We start from the raw sequence: 20,883 nt of genomic DNA, 5'->3' as shown, positions 1-20,883 counted from the left end.
AGGTTCAGTTTCCCAGAATATGCAAGCAAGCAGGAACGCTTGCTGATGTGGGTCTTGACACCAGACACATTATGGCCATAATTGGATGTGCTCCAGTGATGACGTATTTTTGTAGGCCAACTAGGAAGTTAGCATCGCCCTGGCTCCCTCGACAAAAAAACAATGGGATTGTTCCATTGGGTTTTGGATTATTGCAGAAAAAAAGCTCTGTGGCAAACAAACATTTATAATACTTGCACATTTTGTTCAGCAAGATAATCTCCACAAATGAACACCAATTTTATGATTTTTGAAATGTAAATGCATTTGCCAGGTGTAAATAGCTAACGTTAGACTATAAACGAACTACACTACGGTTGCATGTGTGCGAGTATAAACAAGAGGCTGTAACGGTGGACGAGTCAACCTGATGGTGTTTAGTCTCATTTAGCCGCTTTTTAGCGGCTGAGTGGGGTATTTATTGATGTATTTTATGACATAGAACAAAATGTTAAAATCAGCTTGTGTTAACCACAGACCTTATGTCAGGCATCTAACAAAAAACCCATTCCAAAAAAACATTGACTTCCAGACGAGGGAACCGGAAGTGCTAAAATTCGAACTCATTTCCGGGTTATAGGAGTGATTCCTGTTATTGGCAACCAAAACTTGGGGGTCGGACCAACATCCTCGCCACACCAAGCAACACACTTCCACCGAACAAGAAAACGCAATCCTCGTACAAGCAGTTATCAAAGTCATCCTACTGATGCTGGACAGTTTCTAAGTGGTTGCACAATAAATGGCAACATACAATAACGTAAATAAAGACCCAAATGATGAAATCAGTATAACACTAGTCTGTGATGAAGAAAGAAATGTGCTAGCTGCTGTTGCACGTTTCATAGCAACCACCATCCCATAGCAACCGTCTTGGTATGTGCACACAGAAAGGCCTATTTTATTGTGAAGATTACTATTTATTAATAATATAACTATTTAAATTGGAATGTGTCTATAACTTTAATATTGCCATACTTGATGACCATTTTATGAAAGCATAGCTCACTTCAGACCCTGATATACTGCTCGCGTCGGGGCAAACAACGCCTTAGCTGGGATATAATCACAACATACCATGTTCATGTCGTGAGCTGTTTCTATAGAGCCAGTTAGTGTTGAGACGACCATCAGCTTGCAAGGACAAGGACATGAAGAGTTAACAATCCAGCAACACTTGTATTATACATTTCTATGGCATACCATACGATGGTATTTTTATGACAATTCTATGGCATACTATGATTTTTGATGACATTTTTATTGCAGATTGTACTTTGACTTTTTTCATGACACGATATTACACATTTTTATTACACGGCTGTGTTGATTCTGATTGGTCAATCACGGCGTTCTGCGGTCTGTAATTTCTATATAACAGGGCGTTGCTATGTATTGCAGACCGTTGCTATGGGCACAGCTCTTATGTCGGACTCTGGCGGACTGTTTTTGTGTCAAAATATTGATTTCTTAAGTAAGTAGCCTTGTAATAAGCGGGACAATGTACAGCTAGCAGGTCATTGTTGTGAAAGAATCCCCTTCAGGGCGATGAGAGACCCCTCCGCTTTGCGTCGTGTCAGGGATTCTTTCACAACAATGACCGGCTCGCTGTACATTGTCCCTTACTTATGGCATACTATACTTACTGAAACAATGATCAAAGTATCGAGAAAACATATTACTTTACTGTTGCATCCTCTTCCTCTGAGTTCGTCCAGCATCCTCTGCTTGTCTTAGATCTCGTCTCGGAGGCGGCTGAGCTTCTTCTGATGAGCCTCCCTGCAGTTCTCCAGCTGCTCTTTCAGCATTTTCTAGAGGAAACAAAAAAACACAATACAGACACACAATCATTTAAATATAAAAGTCATGCCATTTGACTGTTTTAGTTGGACGGTATTGTTTTTCAGGTCCACCTCTCTTTCCCTGAGGACCAACAAAGACGGCAAATGAGCTCCTAGAATGGGCTGTAATGTCAGCTTCAGGTATTCTGAAGTTCTGGATCACAGATAATGATATTCTCGGGAAGTGTAAATCACACTGAATGATGTCTGAATGTCCACGTCTAATACAGACCTTATCCTATAATTTCACAACTTTTCAAGAAGTTCATAACGAAGCTAAAGAGACCGCTAAATTCAAAAATATCCTACCTCAGAGAGAAGATGTTGTCTCAGTTGGTCTGTATAACGTCCCTCTTCTTCCTTGATGTCATCTTTTGAGGCTGCATTTCTAAAAGTGTGTGACAAATAAGAGCGTCTGTCTTAACATGTAACACAACTGACAGTTGGAAGGTGGAGAATTGCATAATGTTCATGAATAAAATGACAAAGATATGCAGGATTTGGACAAACCTGAAGACTCTTCCATAGTTCCCACGGGTCATGCAAACACCAGTCCACTTGGAACAATCTATAGAATCAAGCAAAATAAATAGTCATCAGAATTTTGAGTTGCATTAATTTCAAGCTGAACCATGTTGCACAAATTCAAACCAAACTTGGTGTATAAAAACCCCCCCAAAAAACATTTATTTTGTCATGAATTAATTAATACTTTCAACACAATAAAGCTTGTATGAACATTTGTTTTTAGGGTACTGAATGACCTATTTCTGTGACATTGAGATCTGCTCACAATTCTAGGAATAGCAGTCAGACTTTGTGCCTATGAACTGCCTCAAGAAGAAAGACACACACAACACTTGTTTCCAAGAGGTGGAATAATTCAATAAATTAATCAATCAACCATTAATATATAAATAATCAGTCATGAAACATGTTGTCCCACCAGCGGTAGAAGATCTTATTGGAGAGGAGTGGATGTGACTTTGTGACTAAGTGCTCATCCACAGCTAGCTTTCCTCTGACAGAAACATGTTCCTTCTCGCAACAATCTCTAGTTTTCGCCTCGGCTTGCATCATTCTGGATCGTTTGTTTATTTTCGCCCCCCAAACAGGCAATGTATCAACTGTACAGACTGTTGGTGTGATAAAGCAGGGAGCAGGCCAGGGACTGCATGTAATGTTAGAAAGAAGCAGTAATGAGGCCGCGGTACAGATGGGTGACAGATTGAAACCGGTCGGCGATGTCGTATATGACATCAAAGTACTCTAATTACTGTTTTAGAATACCTCTGGAAACTCTCTTGAAATGGCTCTGGTGTGATCGAGTCCCTTTCAGAATAAGCTTTGTAATCTAGCATGGAACAACAGTGTCTTTAGAGACTTTATAAAACTGATAAATCCAACATTGAATGTCTTCTGTGATCAGTTATCCATGTGTCCATGTTGAAAGGGGTTGTTGTTGAGAAGATGTATGCCAATTAGGCATGGAGTCAGTCTTCTTCTTTAGTGTTTATTGGTGGTTGGCAAAACCAGTTGAGAGGTGCATTACTGCTACCTGCTGGACTGGAATGTAGAGCTGTAGATTGGCAGGGAAATAAATATTAAATAAATAAACAGAACTAAGAAAATTAATAATTTATACTCTCTATTACTCTGTTGCTTGTAAAGCAGCAGTGGGTGGAAATGGAGGAAATATGATTTAAAAAAAAGTTAATTATAAGTTATTTATATAATCTGAAAAAAGTCGTGTCCTGCGGTGCTCCTAAGGACATCTGCGAGATTTCACAAATTTATGTAGTATTAGGTAGATCTGTGCTGTTTGGGCCGCAACTTAAATAATGAGGTAGATAATCATTTGCACATGTTCTGAGCATTCCATAGATATACTTCCGCTTTTAAACATTTTATTTGGCTTCTGTAATGTAAATAGTTTTTGATCTCTGTTGGCAATAATGTTTATTTTTCCCCTGATCACCAAGGCCTGTAGCGTACATACTATGATAGAAATACCAAAAAAAAAGAGTTTGTATAATCAAAACAGTGTTGACGTGAAGCCATTGAATGGGTCAGATTGAACCCTGCATTTACTATTGTAGCCTATTGTTGTTGCTAAAAGCAGTGAGTCAGCGCTGAGTGAATGCAGATCTTAAGGTCACGCTGAGTCTACTCTGCGTAAGCCCGGCTAATGGATGCTTTGAATGTAACTCTGTTTAGATATTTTTTTTAAGACGTGCACAAACAATCTGCCCACACTGAAAACCTGTGACACTAGAGAAACAAACACCAAAATCCACATTTTCTACCTCAGTGATCCAGTCGACAAGAAATCTCTTCTACTTGCTTCCTTGTAGCCTAAATTACCTGTGTATCTGCTGTGTGGAGATAGGCTCTTATCTTATATTGAATAAGTTGACAGGAAGCAGCATGGCCTGTGAGGTGGATCCGATGGAAAGGCATATCTCGAAGGCAGTGGCTCTCTGCATCATCGACAGGTCATGCATTATTTGCTTTAGTTGCTCCAGTTCAACTTCTTGTTTTACCATGTAAGCAGTATTGTTTTCCTCCCTGCTGAACATCAGCTGTGGCTTTGCCTCTGATCATGCTGAACATAAGTGGCAATGTAGAATTTAAAGACTATGACTTTGTGTAATGTAAACAGAATATCTCACAAAGAATTACCACCCAACTATGCAGTTTCCCTCAGCTCTATGGAGACATTTTTTTCAGGCCCGCAAATTCTGCTCTCATCAACTTTGTTTTCAGCAGCTGCAGCAGGCAAAAAAAGTTCTGATAAACCACCCGTACACCTCCTTCCCAACACCAAAAGCTACACAGACAAAACTAGTGACTAGCTGGTGAACATAGTGGAGAATTTGACACCTAAAAGGCTGAATATTTTTTTCTCAGTGAATATTGGACCTACTTTTGTTGGATGCCCAAAGTTGCGACTCTTGCTAAGGTTGCTCTGTGTCTGCTGGACAGTGTTGGGGAGTAGCGACGCCACATGAAGTATCCTACTAGTTTAACTATACGTTTACCAGTAGTAATCATGTAACATTTCCAGTCAACTGGGCTATTGAGAACAAATACTACATCTGATTTTCTCATATAATATAAAAGTATAATACTGCAAGTACCCCCTTTCAAAGTGCAATGAAGCAATTAATAATTTCCAAACATTGAAATGTGAATAAGACATTAAAATATTCTAAATACAGTAAATAAAACATAAATAAAATAAAACCACACAACCAAAACTATAAATAAAATGGACTCTCGGGCTCAAAAATGTAACTTATATAAATATTAAACATTTATTTAACAGGCAATATACTGCAAATCCAGTTTCCCTATGATTAGGACCTTTGTTAAAGTGCAAAGTGACAACATATAAGCTACCCAATTTGGGGGAAAAAACTCATGTTTTCATGTACACCTAGCCATGCAGTTGAGGCTTGCGATATTGAGGGTTGTGATACCCTAATCTGAGATCTCTGCGTCCATTCAGGCACAATTGAGATGACTGAATTGATCATCTTTATATTCAAAATGTGGCAGAAGTAACTCTGAATTAATCAGCTATCTGCCGTCAACACGGTCTCCTCAGTTGGATGCTGAGTATCAATCCAAGCTCACAACACCGGCTAGCACGTTAGCCAACTACTGTATGTACAGTATGCAGCATGTGCAGCCTTGTTTAGCTAAATGAATAATTTATTCATGGGATTGTTTACTTCAAAATCATTCATTTATTTATTATTGAACACTTTTGGGCTCCATAGATACTACTTAAGCAATATCTGGAGCATAATCTATACACCTTGATCAAACAGTTTTAACACATTGAACAATAGCAGCTAGATATAACACATATTGTATACATTCACAGCAAATACAATATATTTTTTTCACTCTTCCCTTTTCTAGGATTCTAGTGCAATAACACTCTTGTGGTCCTAGCTGGGCTTTTCTTGAGACAGTGAAGCTATACATCATGCTGCCCCGACCTGCCATCCAGCATGGGTGAGAAATGTGCAGTAAGAGACTCGGGCAGGCACATGCTGGACTTTTTTTTTTTTTAGCTTGTGAAAGAATGAAATAACTTCATCCACGAACAGCTTCATCCATATCACAACCTGAGTCCCGTTTCTGCCATGCTTTAACACATTTAATACATTTTATTCCCCAATAACACGTCCTTACAACTTACAGTGGTTTATTTTTAAACTCAACATAATCCTCAGGCTCAGAATCAGGAAGCAGACACATATAATTGTGTACTATAATAAAAAAAATAAAAAAAGTTCATGCCATCAAGTTGTCATATTGTTAACAGGCCTTCCCACATTCTGTATACGAGTAGAAAAGCCATTAACAGGTTAATGCTGCACTGTGACACGGACTAAAAAGTCGACCGGCTGGGAGATTGCCCTCAGGTGACAGGGCCACATTCTTCCCAGCAGCAGCAGGGGGCTGGATTCCATAATGGAGGACTTGTCAGGGCTCAAAAGAGGATTCATAATGATATCTTTGACAATAGACAGCCTGGCTGCCAATGAGCCCCCGCCTGTCAGAGGAGCAGAGCCAAATAAGACGCCACGGAGGTGCACAAACGGCCGGAAAATTATGTAAATCGGAGGTTTTCAGAATTCTAAAATCAGCGTCCATATATTCATTTAAAGCTCGACTAAGCAGGTAAAGTTGAAGACAATGAGTTTCGACTATTTCCTGTATTTGACATGACTTTCTCGGCAGTAAAGAGAGGCTTCAGTCTTCTCACTCATTCTTTTCTTTTTGCCCCAGAGGTGTATAATAACCCCGCGCTGTCTTCCTTGTGATAACACACCCCAAGTTCACGGCTCTTCCCTGACATTATTATTACACAGTGCCAAATTGGACGTGTCTCAGGAGGGTTGAGATGACATTCAAATATCCTGTCCAGCTCTATTCATTATGGCCAGTGTAAGTGTTTCTCCAAACCGGGAACCAGGTGAGGAACACTTCTCTCAACTTTCACCTAATCAGCTCCCTGGGGAGATCCTCTTCCTGCGGAGAGGATGCTGTTGTGAGGATGACATTCAGATTTTTATTTTTTTCAGTCATTAGTGTCAAATTCGTTAAAAACAAAGTTCTGACTGTACTGTTCTGTACAAGCTCCTGGTTCAACCCGATATCACGCCAAACCGTGTAATAGACCCGTCTGTCCACCAGAGGATTGTGTGTCAGTGTCACGTTTTGTCTCGCTGAGGCAACTTAGGTTAAGGCAACAAAACCACTTAGTTAGATTTAGGAAAAACATCATGGTTCAGGCTGGTCTCACACACTGGTTGTAACTATACCTAAAAGTTCTGTACTGTAATTTGTGTATATGTCACAAAATCAATTTGTGTGTAATTCACGTAATCGTGAACCAGGAAATATAAAGAGCGGCGAACGCCACATAGGGAGGAAGTCTGGGTGGATTGGTGGGTCAAAAAATTACCGGTCTTTCGCCCTGGTAACCGGTGTTCATGTGCCGTGTGAAACCAGAAGTCAACGTTGATTAATTTGTCATGTAACATACGTACTTAAGTGACGCCACTTCTGGAGTTAATTCAACCCGAACCACGATCTTTTCCTAAACCTAACTAAGTAGTTTTGTTGCCTCACACCCAAGGAAGTTGTTTCCTGTGAAGACGGAAGTTTATTGACTGTATGCATGTAACTATTGGAAGTTAACACGTGTCGCTGGACATTCGTAGGAAAAGAAACAAAAAAGGAGGAATAACGTTTTCGTATGATACTATACAAACCGTAGTTTGAGAATACGTTGCATGGTTGGCCTTAAAATAAGTATGGAAACTAAGTAAAATACGTATGGAAACAATGTTACATAAGTACGGAAAACACGTCACAAATGTAACAAAAAAAAAACTTCACTAACGTAACTTACAAAACAAAACACCGACCTCGAACACCGGTCTCCTGGTTGAAAGTCCTGTGTTTGTTGGACCTGTCCACCTCTCTTCCCACCCACCATAAACCCAATGTCTTTCTCACTTTATATTCTACGACACTAGCTCTGAGCGTAGCATATTTACATATATGTATTTAATGTATATATGTATATACTGTTTATATATATATATATATATATATATATATATATTACATATTACATATTTACATTTATATTGGATGCATTTACATTGCAGTCAGTACAGACTAAATGGCGTGAAAACCTTATTGCACGTTTTTGCCTTGCACATTATCGTGTCATTCATACGCCTTTCCGTGCAACTAGGCTGCCTGATTAGTAACAGGCAGGCAGCTTTAGATAGGTCCGTATCTGTAGGCTATTTTGATGTTTTTTTTTTTAATGCTCTTTCCATTATACTTTCAATAGAAATAGGAGCTATGACAGCTATTCAATAAACATCCACTTATGTTTTTTTCAGGTGGTGTGACATTACCCTTAGGTGCCATAGCAGTTGTGCAAGTTATTGACTCTGTTTAACAGAAGTGCTTTCTTCCGCTGCTTATGTCCCCTAAAACTATATTCTGAAACTCGCAAACATGGATGGAATTTCATTTTTGTTGAAAGAGTACACTTTGTGTGTCGCTGCATTGTGTCAATCAAATGAACAACCTAAGGGCGCGGATCCACTTTTAGGCTTTCAATTGCCTTGAAGCAAAATCCCAAAGTGGGTGCACTCAGCTCATATTTCCAAATTAGCGTGTCCTTTTTTGAGCGCAGAAAGGCACACTAACAAGAAAAGCAGAGGTGGTTAGAATGCACAAGATTCACCCATTTCCTACTGAGGAATTATTGGAGCGTATCCCTCCGGCTGGCAGTGTAATAAGTGGGCTGAGACACTATGTACTAATCATTTGACAGTAAGTAAAAAAAAAAAGGAAAGAGAATGTTAAAAGGAGGACTACTTTGACCTCTGGTGTCCTAGGAATAGAAGTGGCATGTAGGTCTCTTTATGAGTAATACTGCTGCTGACAGGGAATGGGCAGCGCTATTATCTCCCGGGGGTTCACTTAAATGTTAACATCTCCGTACTGACCGGATTTCTAAACCTCATTCCTGCTCTGCATCCTGGAACCAAGAAATTAAGGAAACAGGATATCGGCACAAATGTTTTGCACATCTTGTGAAGCATGTGTTTTATACAGGATTTTAGTGCTGATCGTTATTCTGGAGCAGTTCAGAATTTAAATAAACATCACAATAGAGAGTCACTGAAATTAGTGCTGTCAATTGTCATTAAAATATTTTAAATATTTAATCACGATTAATGGCATGATTGTCCATAGTTAAAATGTACCTTACAGGGAGATTTGTCAAGTATTTAATACTCTAATCAACATGGGAGTGGGCAAATATGCTGCTTTATGCAAATGTATGTATATATTTATTATTGGAAATCAATTAACAACACAAAACAATGACAAATATTGTCCAGAAGCCCTCACAGGTACTGCATTTAGTATTTAATGTCAGTGTGCTGACTTGACTATGACTTGCCCCAAAACCGCATGTGATTATCATAAAAGGGGAGACTCGTGGGTACCCATAGAACCCATTTTCATTCACATATCTTGAGGTCAGTGGTCAAGCGACCCCTTTGAAAATGGCCATGACAGTTTTTCTTGCCAGAATTTAACGTAATTTTGGCAAAATATTTAGCCTCCTTCACGACAAGCTAGTATGACATGGAGTCTTTTGGTTTTTTAGTTTCACATGATGCCATCATCTTCATTCTAGCCCGCTACTACCTATAAATTCCAAGTTGCGTTAATGCGTTAAAGAAATTAGTGCCATTAAAATTAATTTGCGTTAATGTGTTATATTGTGTTAACTTTGACAGCCCTAATCAAGACTGTTATGTTTTGCATTACAAGTTTTCTGAAAATGTATGTTAAAATATGCAAATAAGGAATTATCTTATTAAATATGTGCTAATATGGTGCTACTGCACTGGAGATTTCTGGCTCAGAGTCTGAGAAAAAAACTAATTTTCAGAAAACTGCTTCAATTGTAAAATTCCACACAAGTTGAAAGACACTACAGGTGAATAGGGTAAAAAAAAGAGAGGTCAAGGGACCCCTTTGAAGATGGCCATGCCAGTTTTTACTCGTCAAAATTAAGCGTAGGTTTGCAGCGTTATACTTAGCCTCCTTCCTGACTCGTATGGCTCCTTAGGATTATGGATTCCTCAGGTTTTCTACTTTCATATGATACCAGTATCTTCAGTATCAGTATCATCAGTATAACTGAGTCCGCTACAAGCTAAAACTTTCAAGCTGCATTAAAGAAATTAGTGTCGTTAAAACATATTTGCGTCAACGCGTTATTATCGCGTTAACTTTGACAGCCCTACCCCAAAAACATGATAATGTTGCTCTGTAACAGATTCGCCATTTCAACTTAAAAAGGTGGTGACACTGATGTGTTGACAACCTGTTTCTGCTGTCCCCTAGTGGCACAAAAGATCAGTTATTGTGGCTTTAAGTAAAGGATACTAAGAATACTTCTTCCACCACTGCCTAATAATAAACTGCACTGTGATTGTGATTTAAAAGAAAAACATGCCCAATGATAATACCCATTATGTAATATACCCGCTATGTGCAGAGTTTCATTGCGAGCAGTCTCAGGAGAGGAACGTCCCTGAGGGAGGAGCTTTTAGTGCTTTGCAGATGTCACAGCGAGACAGGAAAATCCATGTTCAAATTAAAAAATGCAGTGTAAACTCGCATTGTAATGTTTAAAAACCCACAGCTGTATTTCCTCCCAACAGTCCCTGCCTACACTCACCTGCTGACCCCAGGCGTTGTTGTTGATGAGACAAAGCGGCCGGATCGGTCTTCTAAATAGAATTCCTGTGTTGAAATGTGGCCCAGCAGCAGATCCACTCTGCATTTAATGAAACACACACACAAACACTTCATGCTGGGGTCTCAAGGTGATAACAGGATTTGATAAGTATTGATTTACGCACGTAATATGTGACCCTCCGACATACTGTATATCAAAAGTCTTTGACATCGCCGTTATTTGTTTGAAATCAGGCTATCCATCATGAGACACTCAAAAATGAAATGTGAAAAGAGTTGAGAAAAAGTGTATCTTTGGAGCTGAAGATTCATTACACTTTGATTCCTGTACGCGATTCCCTCCCCTTTTCTCTGTCTCGGCAGTCAAGTAAGATTCTCTCTCCTCACTATCCTCTGAAGAGCATTTCTGCTGAAGTTCTGGTTCGAACTAACGAAATGAATCCTAAAAAAATCAGCATATCCTCAACAACTGTGCCTCCAAACACACGACCGCTCCCCCCTCAACATCCCCCGCACACCTTTGACACAACAACAGCACGTAATTCCACCGAGTTGCCCGCCAAAGGGAACGGGCCTATTTCATATTTATACCTAGTGAGGAGATGGTGTACTTCGCTGCGCTTTTGAGCGAGAGATTTCCCTAGCCTCTCACAAAAAACGCTACCACCCTTTAAACATTCAAGTCATGGTTCAGTAAGGTGCCTGCTGTCAATTTTATTTATAAACCTCCCTGGCCTGTTCTTTCATTCAGACAGGCGCTCCACCACCCCTCCATCCACCTTTTGGATATTGCCAGGAGGGATGCAGACACCACCTACAAGGCATCCTCAAAGGCAAAGGGTAAACACGGCTCACAACAGCACTTAATGTAATCACTGGGCAAAGAAACACATGCCTCAGCAACATCAAGCTACAACACTCTGGGAGGTGTTAAGGTGAATAAAATGCCTCACTACATCCCGTGGCTTTAGAAGTGTAGATTTCTTCTGAGAGCCACATCCCAGGAATTACCCCCTTCCTCTGCCCTGGTATTCGCCTCTCGTACAGCAGACAGCGAGGTGCTGTGAGGGCGTGATGACTCCCCGGTTGTGAGTCTGACAATAGGCTGTGATACTCACAAACCAAAGTGATGGTTCCCAGTGTGGAAACGCAAAGAGAGAAGCCGCAGTAAAACAGATAGATGCCCTGGATAATGCCAGAGGAGCACTCAAACTGTGGGATTTTAATGACATAATGAGGGCAGTTGCATGCATTTCCTATTAATTTGCAGTTTCGCTTTATGCAAGAGGAATAACAGTAACCGTGTGAGCGGGTGAGACAAAACATGCTGCTCAGAGGTGGCCATCGCAGAGGATCTCGGTAAACTAATTTGCATTGTATTTTTTTAGTTTTAAAGGTTTCAGCTCCACTATTCCCAGCTGTACCTTGTTTTTTTACCTGCTACCAGCGTTGTTTTGCTCTCATTCCTTCTGTGTCAAAAGACTCATCTCTGCAAAATGTTATACCATGCCCTGGGTGAATACTGGCTGGGTGGCAGATCTCCATATTTTCTGGGTAACCTTTAAGATGAATGCTGCTGCAAAAAGTTTGATGAATGGGTCTACAATTATGAAAAAAAGTGTTTTTGAAGACACAATTATTTTGTTCAAAAGTTTTTGCATGACCAGTAAATCAGTGTGTGTCGGTTAGTTTTTTTCCCTGTTGGATATATATTGATATTTTGCATATGGTCTCGTTATTGTTTATGTGACTTTAAAGACATAAACTAGGCTTATTCAATATGCAAAGTAAGAGCATGAAGTTTAAATTAATTAGCCTATAGCCTGCAGAGCTAGCCTTTAAAAGTGCCAGCGGCTGCAACACTATTAGCATATACATCATTATATCAACATTTCAAACTGGCGTTTCATATTAATTCACCCATTAGTAGAAAAAGCTGGCAACATGTGTTGCTAAACTTGAATAATATTGGCTTTATTTACCGTAACCCAGTCTTAAATCAATTAGCAAATTAATAGAGATGAATACACAGTATAATCCTGAAATCATTAAAATGTTATTTTAAAACTTAAAGGGCCAGTGTGTAGGATTTAGTGGCGTCTAGTGGTGAGGTTGCAGATTGCAACCAAGTGAATACCCCTCAGCTCATCCCTCCATTTCTGAGCATGTCAGAGAGCTACGGTGGCCTTCAGGTAACGTAAAAACAGTAAGTTTTGGTTTGTCTGTTCTGGGCTACTGAAACACGGCGAACTCAGTGAAGAAGAATGAAGAAAGTTTCAGGTGATTATACACTAATGAAAACATATTAATGAATATTATGTTCCATTTCTGCTGATGGATCCCCAGAAATACTACACACTTTTAGTTAAAGGTGCTGAGTGGGGTACATGGATGTATAAAGAGAACTGGAAACAGCGTTGTAGGCGGGCTCCCGTTCATTCCTATAAGAGAGTTGCTCAGTAGCGAATGAAGCCAAAATGGCTCGACTGTTGATTGATAAAGTACCCGGATCATCCGGCAATCTTCCGCATCCATTGGACCCATAGAGCAGGCGTAGTAGCGTTTCCTTTAACTCCGCCTCCCAGCCCTCACTGCAGCCTCGGTCTCGTCTCATTCACATGAACGGAGGAAGGGAAATAAATCTGCATTCGGCTATTAGTGCATTTTATAACTTTTCGGACCTCAGGATTTAAATAAGGACTATTTAAGTGTCCGTACTGGAAAGTTGATTCACCTCAAAAAAAATGTATCCGCTGAGTTACAGACGTCTCTTTCCCAATGTAAGTCTATGGGAAAAAGTGTTTTTGGGCATAATGGCATCATGTAAGTTATAGTACCGTCGTTTGGCCACTACAAAAATTTGCTTCAAAGCCCAGCCCTCTTGGGTGGGTGCTACACTTCGGCAACAGCGCCGCCGGTGGGGAGGATATTTTCAGCTGCAACCACCTTATGAGAGCAGTGCAGTGCAGCAGCCGTGAGCTATAGCCATTGGGGCAAGCTCGCGTGCACAAACATGCACTGAAAGCATGCACGGCCGGACCGGCTATAGGACAAAGCACGGAGAAGCTCTGATTACAACACACACAGAGGGAGAGAGAGTTCATTCTCTGCTCAGCTAAATATTACTCCTCTATACTTTTACATAGCAAATAGTTGTTTGATGCTATGTTAATGCTCCGAATATCGCGTAGAGTACCTTTAATAGAAATACAAATCAATTGTTTGCCATCCACCGACGTGCAACCGACAGACTGGCATTGCCATACCTAGAGCCACACCGTGGCTAAAAACTTTGTGGGAAAGAAGAGAGCGTGAGCCTCACTCGCCCCAACTAGGTCATCAGCAAGAGAATATCTGAATAATGGCCAGGAAGCCAGAAGTAGTGCAGTCACCTGAGCCAATTCCTTACGTTTCCTCATTCTGTACCTGCAGACCTCTTTGCTCATACTTCTGCATATAGGTTGTTGAAGACCATGTATAAGGAGGTGAAGGTCACAATAAATAGAACACCATTCAGTACACCTTATCAATGACATCCTTCATATGTTGTTAGAAGCAACAGCTGCCTGATCTGTGCTTTGCATCGACAAGAAACTCCTCACCTCTAAAACTTCATCACCTTATAGGTTTCCGATGTAGGATGTGTAGAAACACCTTCACGTGTCACTCTGAGGTGAGAACGTTTCCTGTCAGTGCACCAGAATTACATGTGATTAATCAACAGGGTTTCAATTAGCAGGGAAGAAACCTATCTGATATCACAGCTTCAATTTGTGAGTCAGGTTGTGTTTTCGCGAACAGAAGTCGGCCTAAGTGCAGCTTGATGACGGCTGGGGAAAACCTAGGATTGAAGGACGAGGCGTTGCCTCACATCTGTTGAAGATGTCAAAAAAATGCTGATCAGACTCTCAGAGAGAGTGTGAACATGAAGCCCCTGTGGCGCTTGGGTTTTGTGGCAGAGCCGTGGCCATCACTGACTGCCCACACACAAGTAAGTGATACACTAAATAGTGTCTACTCAGCTGCATTTTATGCGTCTGACGATACAGATACTATTTTAATTGCCGCAAACTGGCTCAAGGAATGTGAATGGAGGGTGTCAATCAGCAAAGTTAGCAATGAACACAGTGCATGGATGGCGTGCTGCTTTTCGTATATGCAGACAGGGTGTAATGGGAAAACTTTATGATTTTTAAGAGGCATCCTCAACAGTGAGTCAGTCTCAGTGGAGATACAACGGAGGTAACAATCAAAAAAATCACCAATCAAGTGATGGGATTCTTTGCATGATTAAGTACGATAAAGGTGCAGTGTGTAGGATTTGGGGGCATATAGTGGTGAGTTGGCAGATTGCGACCAACTGAAACTTCTCCCATGTGCCAAGCGTGTAGCAGGACTACGGTGGCCGACGTGAAAATGTAAATGGCTCTATCTAGAGCCAATATTCGGTTTGTCCGGCTACTGGAGAAACATGGCTCCGTGAAGAGGACCCACTCCGTTTGTAGATATAAATGACTCATTCTAAGGTAATGAAACTAAATATTGTCATTGAACGGTTGGTATGATGTCTTACAAAAAAGTTTTCATACGAATGTCCAGCAACATGTGTCGATTTCCGCTCGTTACATGCATACAGTCTTTTCAAAATAAACTTCCGTCTTCACAGGAAACAACTTGGCTAGGTTTAGGCAACAAAACTGCTTGGTTAGGAAAAGATCGTGGTTTGGCTTAAGTCTCCTGGGTGAAGGTCCGGTATTTTTTGACCCACTCATCCAGCCTGACCTCCCTACGCAGTGTTCGCTGCTCTTTATATTTCCTGGTTCACCATTACATGAAATTGATTTTGTGGGATATACATGAATTACAGTGCATTACTTTTCGTAGGACAGTGTATGAGACCAGCCTGAACAAAAACACCATCTTATTTTCAGATGATTATACACTAAAGAAAACATACTTATTAATATTATATTCCATTTCTGCCAATAGATCCCCCTAAATGTTTCATACCATTCCTTTAAGTAAACTATATCTTCAGTTATCATGGAGAGCAAACACAGAGAGAAATGTCACAGATTGGATGGCTACAGAGCTACAACTGCCTTCAATTTCTGTGCAAACAGCCAGAACGGCACGGACGGAGCACACTTCATTGTTATTTTTTCACGCTTTTCACAGATCCGCCATGTATATTGTTGGATTGTCGGCGATGCATGGTCTGTATTTCTTTGAATAAAATAGCCCCGACTTGGATGTATTTGCTCAGTGATGCTTCAATAGCATTTACTACCCTCGCAGATGGCTGCTCTCCGATATAGCCTGGAGGAACGTAGTCAAGTCTGAGCTGCTTTTAACTGTAACCCAGTAAGTTGGCTTCAGCTGTGTTAGTATTACAAATATCTCAGGGAGAGGAGAGTATTTTATTCCCCCAACACATGGAAATATGAACTAGAGAGGGCTCTGAACACATTACATTTCAAGCAGAAAAAAAAGAATGCATGTAAGTGTCTTTGTGGCAGTCTGTAGATGCTCTCATTGGGTTAATAATAAGACATGATCCCTTATTTTCAGCACTTTGCATCCCTCATCTCCGCTCTGCTATTTCTAGTGAAGTCAGGGAGCTCAGTCATGTAGCAACTTTCGTGCTTTTCCCCCATGAGAGAGATGATGAGACTAATCCAGGACCATTCGATCAAATAAAACTTTTCAGTCAAGCTATTTTTCAATGTCACATTTCTTTATGTTTGATCCATGAGGTAGGCTCGTCCCATTGGCATCATCTATCATCATCAAGTCGAGCTACCGTGCTCTCCTGGCCACTGAGCAGTCGCTCTCGGGAGACGGATGCCTCCGAGGAACATCTGTCAATCAAAGACTCGTGGAGGCTTCGCTGCATTTCCATCTTCAATCAACCACAAAGACGCTCATGAATCTTATACGCTGGAATCTAGTCCTTGCATACAGTAGGTATGCATGCAAGTGTACTGGTAAATACGTGCATGCATGCGACACACATGCACACACAAACTCTGCATGTAGTCAGATTGTGTCGCTCTTTGATACTGCAGTTATAATAATAATAATAAACTCAACCTCATCACCTGGGGTGTCTCCCCTTAAAACAAGAGCAAATAAACAATAAAAACTTACTTGAAACTTTTTCGTGAAATACCTATCATTAAGAATAGTAAAAATGAGACTTTGTAAAAAAAAAAAAAAAAAAATACATTCATTATAAGCCAAATTAAATAAATAGGTTAAATAGGACCCACCCATCCACCCCGACCTCCTCCCTATGCAGCGTTTGGCGCTCTTTATATTTCCTGCTTCACAATTATGTGAATTACACATATGTTGTTCTTGTAGGATATACACACATTACAGTACATGTTTGTAGGCATAGTTAGGAAAGGTGCATGAGACCAGCCTGAAAACAGCGCAGCTGAAATAGTTATCCATATAAAGATTTCCACATGCCTGTCACAGATGTGATTCCTGCGCCAGCTTTGTTAAAAGTACAGCTTCCAGCGCTTCAAGAGGTTGCGGAGGTGAGTTGTGCACTCAAAACACCCGCTATCACTCTGCATTCAAAAGATTTGTAAGATGCGGTTATAGCTCAAAGACGAATGTAAAATAAGACTTTGTCGAGCCTTCGGAGGTGCAAGAGCAGCACTTAGTTCTGTCACTCGAGAATCATTTTTGAGCGTCTTTGAAGGCTAATCAATGACCCCTGACATCTAACTACAGACACCTCTGATTGAAGCAGTCTAGTTAGCAGAAAATATCTAAACATGCCAGCGCTGCTCACCTAGATGGACCGACTGAGTCCTTGAAATATCAATGCATCGAACAGCTGCTGAGTGAAGTGCTGACAGAAAGACTGTAGCGGGGGTAAAGTCAGTGAGCGGGACAGTCCCCCTGAAGAAAGGAAGGACAGGACAGGACAGGCAACAGATTTCGGGATGTTTGCGGTCACCAAAGGTTGAGCACTATTCAGACACAGACGATGAAGACGTTAATTGGGGTCACACCTCCGGGACATCGTCTCCTTTCAGTGTAATTTTCTTCGGTGGATGATTTGCCCGCAGGATCAGCGGAGAAACTGGTGCAAATTAGCCAATTTTTTCGTCCGAGACTCAGTAGTGAAGTGGGAAAACTGAGATAATTTCATCAAATCATATCGTGTTTAGACACAATATGTAGCAAACCTCCTTTGCCAATAATAATAATAATGAGTACTAGTTGCCAAGTTGCAAACACCATGTCATTAATCTGTTGTGCGCTGCACTCAATTACTCAATTTTCTCCGAGGAGCGAGGAACAGACTGTGGCCTTAACTGTGGTTTCACAACATCTATAATTAGAAAAACAATTATTCAATTCCATGATAATCGTTGCAACACTGTGTGACACACAAATCACTCCCTGTGTACCGCTACAGTGTCTTTCTCACCGTTCCCTCTCACCTTCAAAGTTCATGTGGGGCTAATGAACACAGCTCATAAGAGCTCCGCGCTCCCCGATGGTTCAGGAGGATATTTCTCTTGTTTATGTTCACCATATGGTTGGTGTTACTCTTCTGTGGGGACATGGGAATAAGGGTTACCTTCAAACGGGGTCTCTACACACAAATGGCCTGTATCGTGTTTGTGTTAAATGTGCACAACCTAATATTTTTAAAGGCTATTTTTTTAGGTCACATTGAGGACACTCTCACTGTTCTTTTACGAATACATTTTTTAAAAAATTATTATTACATTTTATTCAGCACGTAAATGGCCTTGTAGTGCCACAACCCTATGTTGGGGACAACAGATGGTTGGCAAAAAAGGGACACAAATCTAACCGGCATGCATTGTGTAGTGATTGCCGGTGATCGATTCTGCGCAGGCCTGGCTCATCTCCAACGAGTCTACTATCATCTATCGGTAAGCTGGATCACCGCAGGGAGGTTCACAACTGTTAGGCCGCGACCTCTAGTGGCCGTATTATGATGGGAGCAAAGGAGGAAGTCAGGTGACACGTAGGGAGGAGGTCGGGTAGATGGATCGGTCAAACAAACACAGGACTTTCACCCAGGAGACCGCTGTTCGTGTCCTGTGTAAAAACTAAAAGTCAACACATTGACTTGTGCGTAACACACTTAACTTACGTTAAATTAATAAACATTGTTATTTCAACCCCAAACATGATCTTTTCCTAAACCAAACCATGTATTTTTGTTTCAATTCACAACGTTAACCACATGTTTAAAACTATGACTATTTCACAACGTGCGGGTATAGGTGCAGTTTGAACCATCTGAAGTATTATAATGATAGAGATAAAAACTGATACACAGTGGTAGAATGTAACTAGATACATTTACTCAAGTACTGCTCTTAAGTACAATTATAAAAGGTACTTGTGCTGTACTTGAGTATTTACATTTTTATGTTACTTACACATGCATCACTAATTATAATCCAACAATATTATATATATATTATTCTGACATTGGCCATTCTGCATTATGGGAATAGTTTTGCTTTTGATACTTTAAGTATATTTTGATGCTAACACCTTTGTACTTTTATTTAAGTAAGATTTTGAACACAGGACTTTTACATTTAACAAAGTATTTTTACACTGTATATTATAGCTGATTTTATTTAAGTAAAAGATCATAATACTTATTCCATCACTGGCCACACACACCTATGAGTGCACCAACTTTAAAGCCGCTATGATGGATATTTTTTAAAGAACAAGGCATTAAATGACAATTTGAAACAATGAGAGTGAAAGGGTTGGCTGATAGTGATGAACATACTGAGAATCATCAGCTGAATCTGCAGCTCCTCTCGGCTTTACGCAGCTTTAAAGTGAGTTTCAGCTCATTGTTTATCTGTCCGCTCTGTAACTTTACTGCTCTGGTTCACTCTCACTGCTCTTATCATGTCATTTCTGGCTGCAGCAAGCAGATGACTTCTAAAAACCCACCGTCCACTACCTGCTCAGCACCAAGCAGCAGACAGACACAGTTAGAGAGGAGCTGATAGAGCAGATATTTCCCTCAGGAGTTTAGACCATAACAGCTAAAAGAGAGTAAATATTGGACTTACATTCATCAGGCGGCCGGAAACAGGATTCCAGATGGATGAAAATGTTGCTCCATTACTGTCTGATGTATAAATAAACAACTGTCTGCAGACAAGTTTTCCATATCAACTTTAAAGGCGATGAAAAAAAATCAGTTTACAGGTTTAAAAAAATGTAATTCACTGTTCCCTTTTCTCCCACAACTCAGTCAGTCACTGCTCAGTGGGCTGAATGATACACACCTGTTTGCACTAGCCCTGATTGACAAGCCGAACAACACCACAGTTAGAGTGACCTGTTTAACTCTTTAACCTCTTCTTTATGATTTCATAAACCTCCACAAATTAAGCAACTGCAGCTGATTAACTGAAACACTAGACAGAAATTAATGATTTAAGCCCAAAATTAATAAATGTTGGGAAAAGTGAGAAGAGCAGCCTACATACTATTTATGAAAAATATAACAAATATAAAACTGTTGACGTGGTAAATTTTACATTCATTAATACAGGTTATATTGGATATTGTACAATGCAATTCTGGTGCATATAGAGTGTTTTGTTTCCTTTATTTCAGACAATTAATCACAAGTCAGAACAACTGCTCCAATAAGGACGTGTCAGCATATTTGGGCCATTTTAGGTGAAAAAAAAAATATGAATTTGGAGCCGGGGGAGTGGATAACATTCAGAGAAAACTCTGAATTTTCTAGATTAATGTGGTAAATTTATGACAAAAAAAAAATCACAAATTTACGAAAAAAAACTTGAAAAAATAGTGTTTTGTTTTTTTTGTCAGGGAACCACATGGCTTCACTCTTCAAGGTTGGATAAACCTCATCACCCCACAGACGCTGCTGCTTGCTGCGTATTATGACCTATGATTGGATGACCTAATCAAATTATACTTTGCAATCGGATTTAGAAATATGGAAATAGTCGTGATTATAGCCCAGAACCACCATATTATCATAAGCATCTGGACTTTAAAGAGACATTGCCGTGAAGTGGGCCTATTTAGGAAAAAAATTTTCTCATAAAAGACACGGTCTCAGTCTTTTCTTGTAAATTTATTCTCCGAAAATATTCAAGTT

The 20,883-nt window shown here is 40.2% G+C and overlaps 1 long non-coding RNA gene across 1 annotated transcript; it reads right to left on the bottom strand.

The window, feature by feature from the left end:
- Positions 1-1,690: 1,690 nt before the first annotated feature.
- LOC119492653 lies at positions 1,691-20,072 on the bottom strand. Its single transcript, XR_005207825.1, has 5 exons — positions 19,814-20,072; positions 10,690-10,788; positions 2,391-2,448; positions 2,190-2,268; positions 1,691-1,850 (listed from the first exon to the last, which is right to left on the bottom strand). It is a non-coding gene; the product is annotated as an uncharacterized LOC119492653 (long non-coding RNA).
- Positions 20,073-20,883: the final 811 nt, after the last annotated feature.

The sequence above is a fragment of the Sebastes umbrosus genome, chromosome 1 (genome assembly GCF_015220745.1).
Source record: "Sebastes umbrosus isolate fSebUmb1 chromosome 1, fSebUmb1.pri, whole genome shotgun sequence".
Classification (NCBI taxonomy): Eukaryota; Metazoa; Chordata; class Actinopteri; order Perciformes; family Sebastidae; genus Sebastes; species Sebastes umbrosus.
Note: the sequence above shows the minus strand (reverse complement) of the source record. Positions and strands in the feature narration are given on the sequence as shown.